Source organism: Salvelinus alpinus, chromosome 21, assembly GCF_045679555.1.
Source record: "Salvelinus alpinus chromosome 21, SLU_Salpinus.1, whole genome shotgun sequence".
Lineage (NCBI taxonomy): Eukaryota > Metazoa > Chordata > Actinopteri > Salmoniformes > Salmonidae > Salvelinus > Salvelinus alpinus.
The window spans coordinates 12,387,585-12,409,880 of record NC_092106.1 but is presented as its reverse complement, the minus strand read 5'-3'; the positions used below and the strand labels follow the sequence as shown (position 1 = coordinate 12,409,880).

Sequence of the window (22,296 nt, the reverse complement as noted above, 5' to 3'; positions counted from 1 at the left end):
GTATACCACCTGTGTGGAAAGTTTGCTTGTGTTAATGCTTGTCTTTTGCCAGTCTGACTTTCATACTGATTGACTCGATACAAAAGATAGAAGTTATTGCAATGCAGTTGCTTGTAGTTGAGGAGCAGACTTAATGATGGTCAAACATGTACACCGACAGCAAACATCTTTATGCACTATAACAGGGTTGCGTTCTATTCCAGTTCAATAAAGTCAATTCAGAAAGTTAACAGGAATTCCCACTGGAATTGGAATTTCAGTTACCTTCCTCAATTGACTGAATTTAAAAATGATCAACCCTGCCATATACTCCAGATTTGACAGTATGTGATACATGGGGCACAAACCTGAAATCCTCCTGGATAAGAAGAATAACTCCACTAGTTGTATTTGTCAGATTTAAGGAAAGGACCTCTTTGCCACTGACACAGGAGCGCTGTAGGGATGAATGGGGATCATTGTGTAAGCTATTGATCTACATCCCTCTACCTCGGTGCTGCAGTGCTCTGTGATCATCTTCTTTGGTCTGTCTGTAGAGCTGCACTGCAGTTGCTTTTCAGGCAACGGTAGCTGAGCATAGATCTATGGGAGCCCTGTATGTAAAAGGAGAGTGGCAGGCAGGGATGCTGCGATTGGAAGATGGACAAGAATGATGGATGAATTTAGTCCCTGTGCCTTAATCGACTGACACCTTGCCCCCTCATCACTCTCCTTCCAGCCATCTCTCCCTTTTTCTCTCACACCTTGGAATACATGGTCAGTGGCTCATTAAATGACGGATGCATTGCGTAGCTTGTCCCGTTTTCCTCTCGCTCCCCCTCTCCTCTTACCTCTTCCCTTCTCGTTATGTGTGGCGACAGCATGACTGCCTGCGTCAGCCACTAAATGCTGCTTGCTGCAGTCGGAGGATCATGTGTGTGTGTGTGTGTAGTTGAGTGAGCCGGGGGGGGGCTGCCTATCGTCTCCTCTGCTACCCTACCCAGCATGCATGGAGGACCGACAGGCTGAATCATCCCACCACCTTCTGCCGATTGTGCCAAGGTAACACTAACGTGTGTTTGTGTGTGAGAGAGAAAAATAAGAAAGATTAGGACTGTTATGTGTTGTGTTTGTTGGTGTATCTGAGTTTGAAAGACAGTGCTGTGTGCATTGCTGTGTATGTGTTTGGGTGTGTGTGTTTTGAGACACCGCATGCATCCCTGCACTGCAGATTGAGTGTGTTGTGCAGAGTCTAGCCCACTCTTGTCCATTACTCCCTTCAATCCATCGTGCCTGTGCTTGTTACAAGCTTCCACTCCTCTATTTACTAGACTGATTGCACCAATGTTTATTTGGGAAATACTATCCTCATGCCGTCAGCTTTATATGTTGATGTCATGCTTAACTTCCTGTTTTAGTGGAAGGCACTGACACATTGATCATGTGACTATGATCATCTGTGATTAATGGTATCAGGCGTTTTGTCATTTCTGGTGCCTTTTCACACATTCATTTGCATATGTGTGGTGTGAAATCACTGACTTCTGTAAACAGGCCTGTGTTTTTAATCTACTGATAGAGACCTACTCAGATAGCATTTACACTGCAGCTCCTCACAAATCAAATTTAGACAGCCAGCAAATGATTGGTCTATTTGTGACGAGAATAATCAACTCTTACTCTACCTCTCCTCGTCACTGTTCATTGTGTCTTTATATGCCTATGGTCCCATGTGGCTCAGTTGGGAGAGCATGGCACTTGCAACGCCAGTGTTGTGGGTTCGATTCCCACAGGGGACCAAAAACGAAAAAAGTATGGAAATGTATGATCTCACTACTGTACGTTGCTCTGGATAAGAGTGTGTGCTAAATTACTAAAATGTAAAAATAAATTGAAATGCACTTTGGCTATTTCTGTGTCTTTCATAGACTGTTGTATCCTCTCTGATTGGCTGTTCCTGTGTCTTTTTTAATGGATTGTCCAGGAAGCTACTGCTCCTCTGTTGACATTCTGTTCACATTAGTTATTTATCTGTCTCAACTTGTGTTCACCACATTCTCTTTGTCTCTCGTAGGGATCTATCCTCTTTATCCCTGTGTGTTTTTACTGTCTTTGTTTCAGTTTCTTTCCTTCTGTCAGTGTTTTCTTGTCTTTCTTTCTAGGGCTAATGTAATTCTTACATGTCAGTGTTCGCTCTCTCGCACTCTCTCTCCCTGTCTTGTTTCTGTCTGTTTGTCCACCTCTGTTTTCCTTGTCATTCTCTTGTCTGTGTAATCCCTCTATTCAGTCACTGGAGAGCAATCCGTCTGTCTGTCTGTCTGTCTCTGTCTCTGTCTCTGTCATAGCAGCTGGGTGTTGGTGGTCCTGTGGACGAGCATGGAGTGTCTGTGTCTGATGCAGGGGCCAGGCACCACTGTCCTGCTGCTACACACTTTGGCCTGGGCATGGACAGGTCAGTAACAAGACTGGATCATGGAAAATATACCACCACACAGTACTCAGTACTTTATGAGTTACAATATATTGATAAAGGATAAAGATTCTCACGAGAAACAGATGAAAGTACATTTAATGGACACTGGGTTTCAAGTGCACATATTTTGAACATATACACTTCTCTATACATCCAGGTGCGATCGAACATGATCCCAAGATTGATGGACGGCATCAAGCTGCACTAACACTGAAAGAGAATGTCACCCACAAGTTCAACTGCCAGTCAGAGGGTTGGAATCCTAATGCCCCGCCCCTGCTGACGTGGTATCTCAACGGGAAGCGACAGAGACGGCCGATAGACAAACGGACACCTGGGCGCCTGGTGGTGACATCAGTGGAGGAGGCTGGGCTGCTGAAATCGGACTGCAAGCACAACAGCACCTTCTCTCTGAGAGCCAGGAAGTGGGATACAGAGCTGGTGTGTGCTGCATCCAGCCCTCACAGTGAAGAGAGCTACAATGCCACCGTCACCCTCAATGTGCAGTGTCAGGAGGCTTGTTGAATGATCTACTGATGTTTTGTGGTGTGGGGAATGTGTTTATATGGTTATATCTTGTGGCTGTTAAGGTTTCATAACCAAATACAGTATTAACCCCAGTCCTTCTGCCTACTCAGATCTTATCATTGGTCCCAGTGCTCATATCAATATCCAATATGATCCCACCACTGTAGGTTATTTAAAGCCAGTAGTATATTGAACTGATGTGATGCTCAGTTTCCCTCTATTTGTTATGTTCCCATGCTGGGCATCCTGACAGGGGGCGCTGTGGGCTTCATTACCCTTCTCATCCTCAGCCTTCTGGTGCTCTGCCTTCTGCGCAAGGGCAAGGCCATCATCGGTGAGACAGGGGAGCAAGGAGGGTGGGAGGAACTGTTGTATTTTGATGATACAGTGAATGAGGTGCTTTAAGTCTCTGAAGAATGTCTGTGCCTGTTCTTTTTCAGATGAGCCAGTTGAGATTATAATGGCGAAAAAATGGTAACGTACATTATTTGGCTAATTTATCTGTTGTTTGTGTCAGTTGTCAGCATAGGTATGGGTCTAAATGTGTCTTTCTTTGAATATGAAAAAAAGGGTAAAGTGGGAGGGAGTATGACAATGTATGCACTCACCACTACTGTAAGTTGCTCTGGATAAGAGCGTCTGGTAAAATTACTAAGATGTAATACCTACATATTGTATTCAATGGTATATATTTATGCATGAGCATGCTCCTCTGTTTGTATTTACAGTACAGTATATAAGGCAAGTGTCTGTATAATAATATACTTTACATGTATGTATATGTATTCACTAAGAAACAAACGGAAGCAAACAGGCCAAAACGGGGAGGGGCATGCCTGAACTTATCCAATAAGTGACTGATTTTCATTGCTTTGGTTTGCGACGGTGTGCACTAATGAATACACCCCATGATTCTTGTTTCAGTATCGAATCACCTACTATGAAGGTAGACAAGATATACCTACCCAGAGAGAACATGTCTCTCTAACTTCCAACATGCAACTCAATGACCTCAGCACCCTGCGTAAAGGTAAGACACTACTGCTGAGAGACAGATACCTCATTAGAACCGAGGTAGAAGTCTCATCAATGGTGCAAAGCAATTACAGAACAGGAAACAGGAAACAGAGTGGCCATGTTGGTGCCCTGGGCACTGGCACCTGTCCCGGTGATCTTCTCCATGACTCCGTCCCATCTGTTATTCTACTTCCTCATCACGATGTCTCTCTGTAGCACGAGAGGCCGCCAAACACCACCTTGGGGAGAAGATGAGCGAGGAAGAGGAGGATCTGTTTGCTGCCTATGCTGCTAGGGGTAAGACAGGGTTCAGAGGTTTATGGTTAGCTTACCTGTTGAATGGAAATTAGTTGGCCCACTTCACACTAATGTAATGTTACATATTTTCAGGCTGTTACAAAGGGTGTTAATAAGTTTATATATTTGTGTGTGTGTGTGTGTGTGTGTGTGTGTGTGTGTGTGTGTGTGTGTGTGTGTGTGTGTGTGTGTGTGTGTGTGTGTGTGTGTGTGTGTGTGTGTGTGTGTGTGTGTGTGTGTGTGTAACTATTGTTTGTGTGTGTGTAACTATTGTTTGTGTGTATATACCATGCACCACGTATGTCCGTACATTGTTATAAAGTTTGTTGTTGACACCCCCTCCAGGCTTCGCCCGGTACTCCATGTTGGGCTCCATCTATAAGGTGAACAGCAAGAGCAGTGATGAGATCTGGCTCTGACTACTATGCCACAGTCCCACCACTGGGTGGTCTGAGATGATTACAGGCGCAGACCAGCAAGAGAAACCGATCAGGAAGATACGATAGGTAGCGATCTCACTCTGAGGTTATCCAGATGAACCTGTTACAGCAGGTAATCACATTCCAACTTGATTCAGTGAAAATCAGAAACTCAGAATATCAGGTCCTATGTTAATTGGTTGGTGTATTTCAAGCTGACTGGTATAAATCTGTAGCCTGGTCCTATATCTGTTTGTGCTGTCTCTCTGTTTGGCGTGACAGTATGTCATGAACAGATCTGGGACCAGGATAATAACTCTGATTGCCATGAACTGAATCATCAAAAGATGCAGTTGTAGAATCAAGGTAATGCATTTAGATGGCTCTAAACACCTAAACTAATGCTCAGTGTAGGAAGTATACTGTACCAGTGTTTTAGATGGCTCTAAACACCTAAACTAATGCTCAGTGTAGGAAGTATACTGTACCAGTGTTTTAGATGGCTCTAAACACCTAAACTAATGCTCAGTGTAGGAAGTATACTGTACCAGTGTTTTAGATGGCTCTAAACACCTAAACTGATGCTCAGTGTGGGAAGTGTACTGTACCAGTGTTTTAGATGGTTTACACTGACTGACAATTACCACATCGCTGGTCCTGAATGTCTCTAAAACTAAGAGCTTTGTATTTGGTACAAATCCTTCCTTGCTATACCTCAGCTGAATCTGGTAATGAAGGGTGTGGGTGTTGAACAAGTTGAGGAGAATAAATTACTTGGTGTTACCTTAGACTGTTAACTGTCACGGTCAAAACATATAGATTCAAATGGTTGTAAAGATGGGGAGAGGTCTGTCAGTAATAAAGATATGCTCTGTTTTTTTGACTCCACACTCCAAAAAGCAAGTTCTGCAGGCTCTAGTTTTGTCTTATCTTGATTATTGTCCAGTCGTGTGGTCGAGTGCTGCAAGGAAAGACCTAGTTAAGCTGCAGTTGGCCCAGAACAGAGCGGCACGTCTTGCTCTTCACTGTAATCAGAGGGCTGATATAAATACTACGCATGCCAGTCTCTCTTGGTTAAGAGTTGAGGAGAGACTGACTGCATCACTTCTTCTTTTTATAAGAAACAATGTGTTGTGTGTCAGAGCTCTGACACTTACACTTACCCCACCAGACATGCCACCAGGGGTCTTATCACAGTCCCCAAATCCAGAACAAATTCAAGATAGCATACAGTATTATATAGAGTCCTTATTGCATGGAACTTCCTTCCATCTCATATTGCTCAAATAAACAGCAAACCTGGTTTCAAAAAACAGATAAAGCAACACCTCACGGCACAACACCTCTCCCCTATTTGACCTAGATAGTTTGTGTGTATGTATTGAGATGTAGGCTATGTGGGCCTTTACATTTTTTGTATGTCGTTCTGTCCTTGAGCTGTTCTTGTCTATTGATGTTCTGTATTATGTCATTCTGTACTATGTTTCATGTTTTGTGTGGATCCCAGGAAGAGTAGCTGCTGCTTTTGCAACAGCTAATGGGGATCCTAATAACATACCAAATACCAAATCTCCATATACTGCAGTCTGTTGATCACATACCATAACCATGAACTCCTGTTGGATTACGGAATGCTTCATGGTCTTTGTATATCATAAGAATGTCCAAGACAATTTATGTAAACTGATATTTTTCTATGGATATATACATAAAAAATATATATTTCTCTAAAAGTATATAACGTGTACATGTATATTTGTATTTATATGTATATGTGTATAAAATACATCTAATTAAGATTAATATGACTATGGATTTGACTATGGACAGTCAATTCTGCTTTTGTTTTTATTTAACCAGCAGGGGGCACTTATCTTACCCTGTCAAATACCCTAGTTGGAGACTAAAGGAACCAACTGTCTATTGATTTACACATAACGGTCTGTCTTCTTATTAATGCTGTCATAGGTCAGCTGTGCTTTGCAGGTCAGGACTGGGCATCATCAGGAGACAGTTGGGACAGTGCCGGGCTGGCCTTCACTGGTTCTGCTGTAATGGGGCCCAGGCTAGTGTTCGCCCATATCTGTGTGCTGAGCCAGTGGGAGGAAATGCAGCCTTAGTCTAATGGAAATTGTGATGACATTCACATATGACAATTATATCTCAGATTGTGTTCATTTGACACTGATGGTAGGGAAGTGATGCTATCCTATCTTTTATGGTTCTGACACTGCTGTCTGGGTATATGTGATTGTGTGTAATAAGACTGGCCAAAATCAACATTTTGTAAACCGCAATTCTTATAACAAAAGTGTTTTCTGTCTTACCTGTGGTTAGTGCATTGTTATTTGTGTCGAACATAGTGGCTGTAGTGTTTGAGGCATCGGGGTAGTAGTGTTTGAGGCATTGTGTCTTAGTGCCTGGGTGAGAGTGTAACTGTGTTCCAGGTGCCAGTTGTAGGTTATAGGGTGTTGTGGTCTACCGTTGCCAAGCAGGAAGCTGTTGTCTCTTTGTCTTCCTCACATGGCTCCTCTGCATTCTGCAGAGCAGTAGGGATTTTAGGTTTTCAACAGAATCATTGGGACATAACTTATCTGTGATCATGATCATGTTTTACTACATTGTAAAATCATACTACATACTAAAACCACTACTCTTAAATTATTTTTTGCAATTTACTGTAGGCCCATATGTAATTCTTCTTACCCTTGGTATTAAACATATGGTATTAAACATTTGGACATTGTTGTTTCAAAAGTGATAGTACTTGCCAAAGCAGCATGTTGAAGTTGATCTGTTGCCTCACCCATAACTCAACCCGGTCTCAAGTTACTGAGGTACTAAATAGGGACAGATACAGCTCTGATGTTAATGGAAGATAATAATACACACCTCCTCCTCATAGACATAGAGACAGACAGACCCCATGAGAAGGTGACATTTTGAAGACTTTTTGAAAACCGACAAGGAAAGGGTGAGTTTTAGGTTTTTGATCCCCTATTCTAAAGACCCTTTTATTTGTTTTACATTTTTGAAACAGTTTTGGTGGGGTAGATCGGGTTTAATATTGCAGATAGATTGTAGCTTCCATCAATGAAATTGTCTGCATCACTTCCAATCCCCCATATATTTTTTTGCAAATATATATATTTTTTGCAAATATATATATATACACACATGTGTATGTATATGTATAGATATGTATATCTATATCTATATGTGTATGTATATATATGTGTGTGTGTTTGTATATATATATATACACACACACACACATATATATATATATATACAGTTGAAGTCGGAAGATTACATACACTTAGATTGGAGTCATTAACTAGTTTTTCAACTCCTCCACAAATTTCTTGTTAACAAACTATAGTTTTGGCAAGTCAGTTAGGACATCTACTGTGCATGACACAAGTCATTTTTCCAACAATGTTTACAGACAGATTATTTCACTTATAATTCACTGTATCACAATTCCAGTGGGTCAGAAGTTTACATACACTAAGTTGACTGTGCCTTTAAACAGCTTGGACAATTCCAGAAAATGATTTCATGGCTTTAGAGGCTTTTGAGAGACTAATTGACATAATTTGAGTCAATTGGAGGTGTACCTGTGGATGTATTTCAAGGCCTACCTTCAAACTCAGTGCCTCTTTGCTTGACATCATGGGAAAATCAAAAGAAATCCGCCAAGACCTCAGAAAAGAAATTGGAGACCTCCACATGTCTGGTTCATCCTTGGGAGCAATTTCCAAACGCCTGACGGTACCACGTTCATCTGTACAAACAATAGTACGCAAGTATAAACACCATGGGACCCCGCAGCCATCATACCTCTCATGAAGGAGATGATTTCTGTCTCCTAGAGATGAACGTACTTCGGTGGGAAAAGTGCAAATCAATCCAGAACAACAGCAAAGGACCTTGTGAAGATGCTGGAGGAAATGGGTACAAACGTATCTATATCCACAGTAAAATGAGTCCTATATCAACATAACCTGAAAGGCCACTCAGCAAGGAAGAAGCGACTGCTCCAAAACCGCCATAAAAAAGCCAGACAACTGCACATGGGGACAAAGATCGTACTTTTTGGAGAAATGTCCTCTGGTCTGATGAAACAAAAATATAACTGTTTGGCCATAATTACCATCGTTATGTTTGGAGGAAAAAGGGGGAGGCTTGCAAGCCGAAGAACAACATCCCAACTGTGAAGCACGGGGGTAGCAGCATAATGTTGTGGGGGTGCTTTGCTGCAGGAGAGACTGGTGCACTTCACAAAATTGAAGCAACATCTCAAGACATCAGTCAGGAGGTTAAAGCTTGGTCGCAAATGGGTCTTCCAAATGGACAATGACCCCAAGTATACTTCCAAAGTTGTGGCAAAATGGCTTAAGGACAACAAAGTCAAGGTATTGGAGTGGCCATCACAAAGCCCTGACCTCAATCCTATAGAAAATTTGTGGGCAGAACTTAAAAAGTGTGTGCGAGCAAGGAGGCCTACAAACCTGACTCCAGGTCTGTCAGGAGGACTGGGCCAAAATTCACCGAACTTATTGTGGGAAGCTTGTGGAAGGCTACCCGAAACGTTTGACCCAAGTTAAACTATTTAAAAGCAATGCTACCAAATACTAATTGAGTGTATGTAAACTTCTGACCCACTGGGAATGTGATGAAAGAAATAAAAGCTGAAATAGGTCATTCTCTCTACTACTATTCTGACATTTCACATTCTTAAAATAAAGTGGTGATCCTAAATGACCTAAAACAGGGAATTTTTACTCTGATTAAATTTCAGGAATTGTGAAAAATGTAGGCTTTTTATTTTGGCTAAGGTGTATGTAAACTTCCAACAACTGTACATATATTTTTTTACATATATTTTCCTTTATTACTTTCTAAACCTACCATTCCTCTCCTAATTGGAGTAAACTAGTGAACAACAACGCTTAGGCCTCTACTTACAGATTATATATACTACAGTATATACATTTTATGGACACAGTTCATTTTACAATTGTTCTATTTTGTTTGTTTTTACTCTGTCCTTCCTCTACCACTCCCATTATTTCTAATGTCCATCCGGTTTGAATTATATTTGCTGTATCTTTCAAACTGTGCTATTTCACAAAAGTTCTTAACCTATTTATATTTTACGGACACAGTGTGTTTTACATTAGTTATCTTGTTATTAGTTGCTATTAGTCCCAAACTTCAGCTCCATTCAACCCTTCCCATCTATCTCTTAACACCATCCATATTGGGTTTCTATTTGCCATATATTTATCATCTGTGCTGTGATGTTTCACAAAAGTTCTGAACATTTCTATTCTCATTGTTTCTACAGATTGTACATTTAATTTTTTGTTTTTGCTAAAAGTATTATTATATTATTGGTCGATTGACTATGACATTTCAGATCACCCAGTAGTGCTATCTGCAGGGTTAGCTCAAGGTAAATATAGCAATTCTTCAGCCATTCCTGGACCTGTGACCAAAAACAAGCTATATATGGACAGTACCAAAACAAATTATCTAATGATTCTGTCTCTTCGCAGCAAAATCTGCAGAGCTGGGATGGCTGCTGTATCCCCCATATATATAACATTCTATTGGTTGCAAGAATTTTGTATAATAATTTAAATTGAACAATTCTAAGTTTTGAATCTGGCGTCGTTTTCTGTATCAGTTCATAAACCATGTGCCATGGAATCGGTACGTCAAAAATCTCTTCCCAACTATTTTGCGATCTATATGGCACAGGTGTCATAAAAAAAAAAATCTGGTATACTTTTTTTTAATCTATCACAATTTTCTTTAACCAATTATGGTCTTTAATGCAGGGCCGACAGACAAGTTTTTGCGGTAATGCTGCAATTAGTTGGTTGCAATTTTGGGTAGTGTAGACATTTCCATATGTTTTTGTTAGCTGCATGTGTGACAACTCCACCTGTCCTATTTATGATATCATTTACGAAGATTATACCTTATTTTTTAAAATAAAACACTCTTTTTTTTATCAATTAGTATATTTGAGTTTAACCACAATATTTGTTGTATTATTTGTTCTGTCTTTTCCGGTGGATTAAATTGAAATTGATAGAGACAGTTAACAAGTTTTCATCACTGACATGAGAAAGATTTATTTACAATTGAAAAGGTTTGTAGGAGACAATAAAATAACGATAAATCAATATATTTGTGTGAAGGTGTTATTTCTTGTAACATTTCAGGCCTCAATTCAGTAAAGATCTATGTATTTTTTTGTTTTACTATTATACAAAATTGAAGTTTGAGTCGAATGGCTGTCTAGGGACAGAAAATTGTGTCTTTCTATTTTTTTTTAATGGACATAGGGGCTCTTTAGGTTGGACCACCTATAACGGCAGTGTATGAAATGATACATCAGTTTTATTTTCCCCAGAAGAATCAAGAGAATAGTAAATAGAATGAAGGGGACCATACTCTTGGCTCATCTGTTGTTGATTTGGACCATGACTGCTAAGTTTTGGGGTAGCTATGGAAAAAATAGACAGACTGCATAGAAAATTTCACAAAAATAATTCAACACCAGTTTTTTTCTGGGGCATTATCTGGACATTCTGTAGATCAGGTTTTCTCCCAACTCTCCTAATTTAATTTAGTATTCAAAACTATCTCACTAAAACCCACCATAATTATTGGCACCCTTGATAGAGATGAGTAAAAAAAAGACTATAAAATAAATAATACTAAAACTGAGCTATAATGTATGCAAATAAAATGTGTATTTGTACTGTATTTATACTAATACATTTGCTCAGATTTGTTTTTCTTTTTTTCGTCATCTGACCATAGCAACGTCTGGACTTTGATAAATGGCATTGGAACCAGTGCAATGGTCAGATGACATGAAAACAAGCTCTTTGGCCACGCACACCAGTGGTGGGTTTGCTGTTGAAAAACAGAAGCATACTTGTATGCTGTTAAATATGGTGGTGGATCTTTGATGTTATGAGGCTATTTTGCTTCCACTAGTCCTTGGGCCCTTGTTAAGGTCAACGGCATCATGAACTTTACCAAGTACCAGGACATTTGTGCCAAAAACCTGGTTGCCTCTGCCAGGATGCTGACACTTGGCCGCAAGTGGATCTTCCAGCAAGACAATAACACCAAGCACATATCAAAATCTACAAAGAAATGGTTAATTGATTACAAAATCAACATTTTGTAATCATCAGGCTCTGGACTTGAACCCTGTTGAAAACCTGCAGTTTGAATTGGAGAGGGCAGTCATAAGAGCAGATGAATTTTTATTTTATTTATTTTACCGTTATTTTACCAGGTAAGTTGACTGAGAACACGTTCTCATTTGCAGCAACGACCTGGGGAATAGTTACAGGGGAGAGGAGGGGGATGAATGAGCCAATTGTAAACTGGGGATTATTAGGTGACCGTGATGGTTGAGGGCCAGATTGGGAATTTAGCCAGGACACCGGGGTTAACACCCCTACTCTTACGATAAGTGCCATGGGATCTTTTAATGACCTCAGAGAGTCAGGACACCCGTTTAACGTCCCATCCGAAAGACGGCACCCTACACAGAGCAGTGTCCCCAATCACTGCCCTGGGGCATTGGGATCTTTGTTTAGACCAGAGGAAAGAGTGCCTCCTACTGGCCCTCCAACACCACTTCCAGCAGCACCTGGTCTCCCATCCAGGGACTGACCAGGACCAACCCTGCTTAGCTTCAGAAGCAAGCCAGCAGTGGTATGCAGGGTGGTATGATATGAATGATATCAAGGATATGGAAAGATTCTGTATGGAGGAATGGTCTAAGATAAAACATTTTTAAAAAGAGAAGAGAAAAAAAGATAAATAATATCATGAATAAATACACAATGAGTAATGATAACTTGGCTATATACACGGGGGTACGAGGTAATTGAGATAGATAAGTACATATAGGTAAGGATTAAGTGACTAGGCAACAGGATGGATAATAAACAGCAGCGCATGTGATGAGTCAAAAGACTTAGTGCAAAAAGGGTCAATGCAGATAGTCTGGGTAGCTATTGGTTAACTACAATACACTACATTATACTGAACAAAAATATAAATGGAACAATTTCAAAGATTCAGAGTTACAATTCATATAAGGACATTCGTCGATTGATATAAATTCATTAGGCCCTAATCTATGGATTTCATATGTTTGGGTATACAGATATGCATCTGTTGATCACAGGGGTGTGGATCAGAAAACCAGTCCGTATCTGGTGTGACCACAGTTTGACTCATGCAGTGCGACACATCTCCTTCGCATAGAGTTGATCAGGCTGTTGATTGTGGTCTGTAGAATGTTGTCCCACTCCTCTTCAATGGCTGTGCGAAGTTGCTGGATATTGGTGGGAACTGGAACACGCTGTCGTACATGTCGAGAGCATCCAGAGCATCCCAAACATATTCAATGGGTGACATGTCTGGTGAGTATGCAGGCCACGGAACAATTGGGACATTTTCAGCTTCCAGGAATTGTCTACAGATCCTTGCGACGTGGGGCCGTGCATTATGATGCTGAAACATGAGGTGATGGCGGCGGATGAATACCATGACAATGGGCCTCAGGATCTTCGTGATGGTATCTCTGTGCATTCAAATTGCCATTGACAAAATGCAATTGTGTTCGTTGACCAAGCTTACGCCTGCCCATACCATAATCCCCCCGCCACCATGGGGCACTCTGTTCACAACATTGACATCAGCAAAACGCTCACTCACACGACGCCATACACATGGTCTGCGGTTGTGAGGCCGGTTCGACGTACTGCCAAATTCTCTAAAACAACGTTGGAGGTGGCTTATGGTAGAGAACATCTGGCAACAGCTCTGGTGGACATTCCTGCAGTCAGTATGCCAATTGCTCGCTCCCTCAAAACTTGAGACATCTGTGGAATTGTGTTATGTGACAAACTGCACATTTTGGCTTTGCCTTTTATTGTCCTCAGCGCAAGGTGCACCTGGGTAATGATCATACTGTTGAATCAGCTTCTTGATATGCCACACCTGTTAGGTGGATGGGTTATCTCTGCAAAGGAGAAATGCTCATTAACAGGGATGGAAACTAATTTGTACACAAAATTTGAGAGAAATATGCTTTTTGTGTGAATGGAACATTTCATGGATCTTTTATTTCAGCTCATGAAACATGGGACCAACACTTTACATGTTGCTTTTATATTTTTGTTCCGTGTATTTAGAGGTCTTATGGCTTGGGGGTAAAAACTGTTCAGGATCCTGTTGCTTCCAGACTTGGTGCATCGGTACCGCTTGCAGTGCAGTAGCAGAGAGAACAGTCTATGACTTGGGTGGCTGGAGTCTTGGAGAATTTTTGGGGCCTTCCTCTGACACTACCTGCTATAGAGGTCCTTGAAGCCCCCTCCTGCTGTTCAGAGACTGGCATTTTCTACAAGAAATCTGCCTCCAGAAATAAAAGCTTCTCCCAAGTGGGTGTGACACCTACTCCCGTTGCCTGCTGCAGTGCTGCTTGGATTCCACCTGGCGATCTGTTCACCATCTGCCCTGGTTGTCTCCCCCTGTCTGGTACAGGGCGAGACATGGCGCTAGATGTGTATCTAGTTAAATAGAAACTACAGTGGCAATGTCATTTATTGTAGCTGGGGATTTTCTCTCTATTTGTTACACAGACTTTTGGCCTCCCATCCTATTCTAACCACCTCTCGCCGGCTTTGTATTCATGTTACCTGATGAAATTGTTGTACAATATGATCTTGTTGCCATCTGATGCACATTCAGATGTCATACATCGGCACTGCAGAGCTCTTCCTGTCCTATGCAGTGCCTTGATTGTATTACTGTTGATGATATCTGGAAATGTGCATGTACACCCTGGCCCATCTATTGTTGCAAGCCCCAACAATAAACTTGTGCTCTGATATCTGCTTCTCTGATTTCTGCTCTCGTAAAAGCCTGGGTTTTCTGCGTGTTAACACTAGAAGCTTATTACCTAAATTGGATCAATTGAAAGTGTGGGTTCACAGCTCCAATCCAGATGTGTTGGTCATTACTGAGACGTGGTTAAGGAAAAGTGTTTTGAATACTGATGTTAACCTTTATGGTTATAACCTTTTTCGGCAAGACAGATCTTCTTAAAAAGGTGAGGGAGTCGCAATCTTTACCAAGGATCACCCTCAGTGCCTGGTTTATCTCCACCAAGTCTGTCCCTGAACAATTTGATTTGATGGTTTTAAGTATTAAACGTTCAAATAGCTCTTTGTTGACTGTTGCTGGATGCTATCATCCTCCATCAGCACCGGTCTGTACCCTTCCTGCCCTAAGCTCTCTCCTGGCCCCTTACACTACGTCTGAATTTGTCCTGCTAGGTGACCTAAACTGGGACATGCTTATTAAACCACCTGACCAAGTCCTAAAGCAATGGGACTCCCTAAATCTTTATCAGATTATTACCAATCCCACAAGGTATGACTCCAAACACCCAGAAAAGGCTAATCTTCTTGATGTTATCCTCACAAATAATCCTGATAGGTATCAGTCTGGTGTTTTCTGTAATGACCTTAGTGATCACTTTTTTACAGCCTGTGTTCGTAATGGCTGCTCAGTGAAATTACCTATCCTGATTTGTCATAGATGCTTGCTAAACAACTTTAATGAGCAAGCATGAACTGGCCTCTGTAAAATGGTATAGAATCAGCTTGATCCCCTCTGTCGAAGACACTTGGACCGTTTTGATATTTTCAGTAGTATTGTTAACAAACACGCCCCCATAAAGAAAATGAGAATTAAAAACAGGTTCAGCCTCTGGTTCGACATTGATCTTGCAGAGTTACTCCACCTCAAGAATTGCATTTGGTGAATGGCTCAGCACACGCATAGTCAGGCTGACTGGCTCTTGTTCAGGAAAATGAGAAATAAGTGCACTCAGGCTATCCGGAAGGCCAAAGTTAGTTACTTTAAGGAGAAGTTTACTCTCTGTGGGTAAAACCCCAAGAAGTTCTGAAAAACGGTTAAAGACCTGGAAAATAAACCCTCCTCCTCACAGCTGCCCATGTCCCTTAAAGTTGATGATGTGGTTGTTACTGACAAGAAGTTACCTTAACTTGGAGAGTTCATCAATGAGCTTGACGCCCTGATAAGTTCCTTTCCTGAGGATGGCTCACCTCTCACAGTTCTGGGTGACTTTAACCTCCCCACGTCTACCTTTGACTCATTCCTCTCTGCCTCCTTCTTTCCACTCCTCTCCTCTTTTGACCTCACCCTCTCACCTTCCCCCCCTACTCACAAGGCAGGCAATACGCTTGACCTCATCTTTACTAGATGCTGTTCTTCCACTAATCTCATTGCAACTCCCCTCCAAGTCTCCGACCACTACCTTGTATCCTTTTCCCTCTCGCTCTCATCCAACACTTCCCACACTGCCCCTACTCGGATGGTATCGCGCCGTCCCAACCTTCGCTCTCTCTCCCCCGCTACTCTCTCCTCTTCCATCCTATCATCTCTTCCCTCTGCTCAAACCTTCTCCAACCTATCTCCTGATTCTGCCTCCTCAACCCTCCTCTCCTCCCTTTCTGCATCCTTTGACTCTCTATGTCCCCTATCCTCCAGGCCGGCTCGGTCCTCCCCTCCTGCTCCGTGGCTCGACGACTCATTGCGAGCTCACAGAACAGGGCTTCGGGCAGCCGAGCGGAAATGGAGGAAAACTCGCCTCCCTGCGGACCTGGCATCCTTTCACTCCCTCCTCTCTACATTCTCCTCTTCTGTCTCTGCTGCTAAAGCCAATTTCTACCACTCTAAATTCCAAGCATCTGCCTCTAACCCTAGGAAGCTCTTTGCCACCTTCTCCTCCCTCCTGAATCCTCCTCCCCCTCCTCCCCCCTCCTCCCTCTCTGCTGATGACTTCGTCAACCATTTTGAAAAGAAGGTCGACGACATCCGATCCTCGTTTGCTAAGTCAAACGACACCGCTGGTTCTGCTCACACTGCCCTACCCTGTGCTTTGACCTCTTTCTCCCCTCTCTCTCCAGATGAAATCTCGCGTCTTGTGACGGCCGGCCGCCCAACAACCTGCCCGCTTGACCCTATCCCCTCCTCTCTTCTCCAGACCATTTCCGGAGACCTTCTCCCTTACCTCACCTCGCTCATCAACTCATCCTTGACCGCTGGCTACGTCCCTTCCGTCTTCAAGAGAGCGAGAGTTGCACCCCTTCTGAAAAAACCTACACTCGATCCCTCCGATGTCAACAACTACAGACCAGTATCCCTTCTTTCTTTTCTCTCCAAAACTCTTGAACGTGCCGTCCTTGGCCAGCTCTCCTGCTATCTCTCTCAGAATGACCTTCTTGATCCAAATCAGTCAGGTTTCAAGACTAGTCATTCAACTGAGACTGCTCTTCTCTGTGTCACGGAGGCGCTCCGCACTGCTAAAGCTAACTCTCTCTCCTCTGCTCTCATCCTTCTAGACCTATCGGCTGCCTTTGATACTGTGAACCATCAGATCCTCCTCTCCACCCTCTCCGAGCTGGGCATCTCCGGCGCGGCCCACGCTTGGATTGCGTCCTACCTGACAGGTCGCTCCTACCAGGTGGCGTGGCGAGAATCTGTCTCCGCACCACGTGCTCTCACCACTGGTGTCCCCCAGGGCTCTGTTCTAGGCCCTCTCCTATTCTCGCTATACACCAAGTCACTTGGCTCTGTCATATCCTCACATGGTCTCTCCTATCATTGCTATGCAGACGACACACAATTAATCTTCTCCTTTCCCCCCTCTGATAACCAGGTGGTGAATCGCATCTCTGCATGTCTGGCAGACATATCAGTGTGGATGACGGATCACCACCTCAAGCTGAACCTCGGCAAGACGGAGCTGCTCTTCCTCCCGGGGAAGGACTGCCCGTTCCATGATCTCGCCATCACGGTTGACAACTCCATTGTGTCCTCCTCCCAGAGTGCTAAGAACCTTGGCGTGATCCTGGACAACACCCTGTCGTTCTCAACTAACATCAAGGCGGTGACCCGTTCCTGTAGGTTCATGCTCTACAACATTCGCAGAGTACGACCCTGCCTCACGCAGGAAGCGGCGCAGGTCCTAATCCAGGCACTTGTCATCTCCCGTCTGGATTACTGCAACTCGCTGTTGGCTGGGCTCCCTGCCTGTGCCATTAAACCCCTACAACTCATCCAGAACGCCGCAGCCCGTCTGGTGTTCAACTTTCCCAAGTTCTCTCACGTCACCCCGCTCCTCCGCTCTCTCCACTGGCTTCCAGTTGAAGCTCGCATCCGCTACAAGACCATGGTGCTTGCCTACGGAGCTGTGAGGGGAACGGCACCTCCGTACCTTCAGGCTCTGATCAGGCCCTACACCCAAACAAGGGCACTGCGTTCATCCACCTCTGGCCTGCTCGCCTCCCTACCTCTGAGGAAGTACAGTTCCCGCTCAGCCCAGTCAAAACTGTTCGCTGCTCTGGCACCCCAATGGTGGAACAAACTCCCTCACGACGCCAGGTCAGCGGAGTCAATCACCACCTTCCGGAGACACCTGAAACCCCACCTCTTTAAGGAATACCTAGGATAGGATAAAGTAATCCTTCTAACCCCCCCCCCCCTTAAAAGAGTTAGATGCACTATTGTAAAGTGGTTGTTCCACTGGATATCATAAGGTGAATGCACCAATTTGTAAGTCGCTCTGGATAAGAGCGTCTGCTAAATGACTTAAATGTAAAAAAGAAGCACATGGCTGAGCTCTTCAATCCTGACCACTTCATTAAGTCAGGATTCCTATTTGACTCAGCCATGCCTCCTTGCCCGTCCAACATAAAACCCTCGTATGCCTCACTCCCAGTAATGTTTGTACCATATTGTATGCTGCTACCATGTTGTTGTCATGTTGTGTTGCTACCATGCTGTGTTGTCATGTGTTGCTGCCTTGCTATGCTGTTGTCTTAGGTCTCTCTTTATGTAGTGTTGTCTCTCTTTTCGGGATGTGTGGTTTGTTTCATATTTATATTTATTTGTTTTATTTTAATCCCAGCCCCATCCCCGCAGGAGGCCTTTTGCCTTTTGGTAGGCTGTCATTGTAAATAAGAATTTCTTCTTAACTGACTTGCCTAGTTAAATTAAGGTTAATTAAAATTAATTCAATTCTTGCTGACTTTGAGGGAGAGGTTGTTGTCCTGGCACCACACTGCCAGGTCTCTGATCTCTCAACGTGTTCTCCAGTCTCATAAAGCATTTTAGAAAAAAGGCTACTTGTTATTACTTGTTAAACAAAATCTCTTTCTCTGAGAAATTGTATTAGTATAAAATAATTTACAAAAATTGAGCACACATTCTAGCTCAGTATTTGTATTATTTATTTTATTCTGACTTTTTTGCTGATCTTTATCAAGGGTGCCAATAATTATGGACCTGACTATGTCTGCCTAGAGTATGTGCATTTGCTTAAATAACAGAAACAGAGCATGAGGGGAAAGTTGATCGAGAGAAAAATTAATATCAATCTGGTTTATCAATCTGTTTTATCAAATGCTGTTTTTTCTATATCTTTAGTTCAGCTGAAAATAATCGTGGCAGTATCCTCGGACAAGATCACACTATCACGTGTTGATGGTTTCACTTTCAGCCCTAATAATGAAACTACTCATATATTGGATTACAAGGATGAGAACACAGGGGAGTTTGTATGCAAGAAAGACGGAGGGGAAGATCGCAAAATCTATGTGAAATGTCGGAGTAAGTACAGTACTGCCCCTTCCCTCAAAGTACAATGATATGGCACAAGAATATAAGAAGTCAATATTTGTTTGTGTGTATGCCATTATAATACACGTCATTATAATGTACATGTGTGTATGGGATTGTGCGTGCGACTGAGTGCGTGCTTGCGTGTATTGTGTGTATGTGTGGCGTGTTTGTGTGTGTTCCCAGCCTGTGATAAATGCATTAAGCTGGATACAGCTACGGCTGTAGGGATGGTTGTGGGAGTCCTGGTGGCCACTGCCTGATTGGAGTAGCTGTTTACTGCATCGCCTCACAGCCCAAAGCAACACTAACCGCCGGCAAGAAAAGTGAGTGACCACACAAAAGAGAAAAAACATAGGAGTATGTCACTTGAATTTGAATGGTACCTGACGAGCCCCTACCCACTTTGTTTTCTTTGTATATTGTGCATAGAATTTTGAATACTCAGAAGTGAACACTGCTGATTGAGCTATTCTTAAAAATGAAATGTTTTACAGTAAACACACAAAAATAATACACATGAAGACCATAATCAATAATGTAAAGCAATATTTAATTTCTCTCTTTCATCCCTAGCACCTAGCAAAATGGGTCTCATCCACAATGAGGCCAGTGTCAACAAAATAACTTGTCCACAATGAGGTCAGTGTAAACAAAATAACTTGTCCACAATGAGGTCAGTGTAAACAAAACAACTTGTCCACAATGAGGTCAGTGTAAACAAAACAACTTGTCCACAATGAGGTCAGTGTAAACAAAACAACTTGTCCACAATGAGGTCAGTGTAAACAAAATAACTTGTCCACAATGAGGTCAGTGTAAATAAAACAACTTGTCCACAATGAGGTCAGTGTAAACAAAATAACTTGTCCACAATGAGGTCAGTGTAAACAAAACAACTTGTCCACAATGAGGCCAGTGTAAACAAAATAACTTGTCCACAATGAGGTCAGTGTAAACAAAATAACTTGTCCACAATGAGGTCAGTGTAAACAAAATAACTTGTCCACAATGAGGTCAGTGTAAACAAAACAACTTGTCCACAATGAGGTCAGTCTAAACAAAATAACTTGTCCACAATGAGGTCAGTGTAAACAAAACAACTTGTCCACAATGAGGTCAGTGTAAACAAAACAACTTGTACACAATGAGGTCAGTGTAAACAAAAGTTATGGATTGATCCATTTGTGTCTGAAGGTCTGTCTCTTTTCTTTCTTTTTTTCTTTCTTTCTTAGGACAGATCTGAATACAGCACTCTGCCGGAAAGCAGATGAAGAGAATAATAAAATGTGCTCAGTGCTACGTTACTTTTACCACCCCTCAGAATAATAGTTGTAAAGCAATGAGAAATCCGGTCCATAATGTCCATGACAAGTCTCTCAACTGTCAATTTGATGTACAGAACCATTGACTGTACAAGTTAACGCCATTCGGATGTTCCATGTACGTACATTGCCTGTTTGCTCAGTTGCTTTGTTAAGTTTGCGCTACTGTTTTGCATGAACTAAGATTTCCTTCTGGAACATACATTTTATTTGTCCAACTTCACACGTTTGTTGATTTCTATTTATTTATTTCTATTGTAAAGAAATTGTTTATGGACCTACATACATTTTCCACGTATTTAAAAAAACAAAAACATTTTAGGCTGTTTTGTTATTCCATGTAGTAACATCATTTTTTATTTGCTTTTATAATCCAAGCATGTACTTTTTTTCAACCTGTGTACAGATAATGTTTGAAGAATGAAGGTGTACGATGGTTTGTTTTAAACTCCAAAGGTCTCGCTCATCACTGTGCCCTCTATTTGAGAGGGAGCTGGCCTTTCTTAGGTCTTTGGAGACATAGTCATTGGTACGTCTTCATCGATAAGGCCATACTGAGACAGCTTCCCTTTTGCCTGTGTACCTACATTGTCCAGCAGACAAATGACAACTATCAGCTCCGCTCACAGGACGGTATCTTGTTGACTGTGCCCGTACAGAGCTGGGTAAAAAAGCAATCTATTTCTCTGGCCCTTCCACTTGCTACAGCAGGACAGGAAATTGCAGGAGCTCGTGTTTTTTAATTAGTTTAAAGCTAAGGTCAAATCTATGGTGGACAATAAAGTGGGTGGCTGTCAATGTTTTGACTCCGAGATGCAACACACCTCACCAATTAATTGAAATTGTAGTGCTTTGTGTTTTATGTTGTAATTATGTCTGAAACAACTATTTTGGCCAGGTCTCTCTTGGAAAATAGTTTTTTTAATCTCAATGAGACTAACCTGGTGAAATAAAACCAAATAAAATAAATAAATAATGAAATGGAAAGTAGGTCACAAAATAACGACTGCAATTGTAACAATAAATCATTTACTTTTATATGTTCCCTGATTGTGTTCTGTTATTTCTGGTTTCATCCTACGTTTTAGCAGATCACCAAATGAGTCAAAGTAATTTTGTTCTATCAGATTTTCCACATAGAGCAACTTTAGTGGAGGGTTTGCTCTACAGGAAGCCGAATGTGTCAGATAATCTAATGGAACAGAGCGGATGATATATGCAATGCTTTTCGAGTGTAGTTATGGGGGTTTACTGCTGCTAGTCTACAAAGTGCGGTTTCCTAACGGTGCTTCGAGAGGAGATCAAACGGAAGAGCTCAAACAACACAGAGCTCACAGTGTACACAACCAACCCCCACACATCCAAGCTCACATCACCCCCTCACATACACACACACACACAAACCAATCAACCAATCAACCAAACTTGCAAACATACACATTTATCAAACAACACTCAAATTTCCAAAAAGAACCACTGTTGATCAGATACCATTCAA

The 22,296-nt window shown here is 42.1% G+C and overlaps 1 pseudogene; it reads left to right on the top strand.

The window, feature by feature from the left end:
- The first annotated feature begins 59 nt into the window (after nt 1-59).
- On the top strand, nt 60-21,836 carry LOC139547489 (transmembrane protein 25-like; annotated as a pseudogene).
- Nucleotides 21,837-22,296: the final 460 nt, after the last annotated feature.